At 48.3% G+C, this 265-nt stretch overlaps 1 protein-coding gene across 2 annotated transcripts in view; it reads right to left on the bottom strand.

Moving 5' to 3' along the window:
• The window catches only part of MCTP2 (multiple C2 domains, transmembrane 2), an 89,502-nt gene that overhangs the window by 25,704 nt on the left and 63,533 nt on the right, over positions 1 to 265 (bottom strand). The gene's annotated exons all lie outside the window — the stretch shown is intronic.

Genomic DNA, 265 nt, shown 5'->3' with positions numbered 1-265 from the left:
AAGCTTCTTTCCTAAGTACATAATCTGTATTCTCGTCTGAATATGAAACGTTTATTAAAATCCCGTGGTTTGTCCGGCCAGTGTGGTGTAGTGGGTTGGGTATCTTCCCATGCATGAGGTCACCGGTTCCATTTCCAGTAAGGCCACATGCACCGGTTGTGGGCTCGATCGCCAGTAGGGGGCGTGCAGGAGGCAGCCAATTAATGATTCTCTCTCATCAATGTTTCTCTCTCTCTCTCTCTCTCTCTCTGCCTTCCTCTCTCTA

This window comes from Myotis davidii, unplaced genomic scaffold (assembly GCF_000327345.1).
Source record: "Myotis davidii unplaced genomic scaffold, ASM32734v1 scaffold164, whole genome shotgun sequence".
Taxonomy (NCBI): Eukaryota; Metazoa; Chordata; class Mammalia; order Chiroptera; family Vespertilionidae; genus Myotis; species Myotis davidii.
The sequence above is the reverse complement of the archived record's forward strand: the minus strand, read 5'-3'. Positions and strand labels throughout refer to the sequence as shown.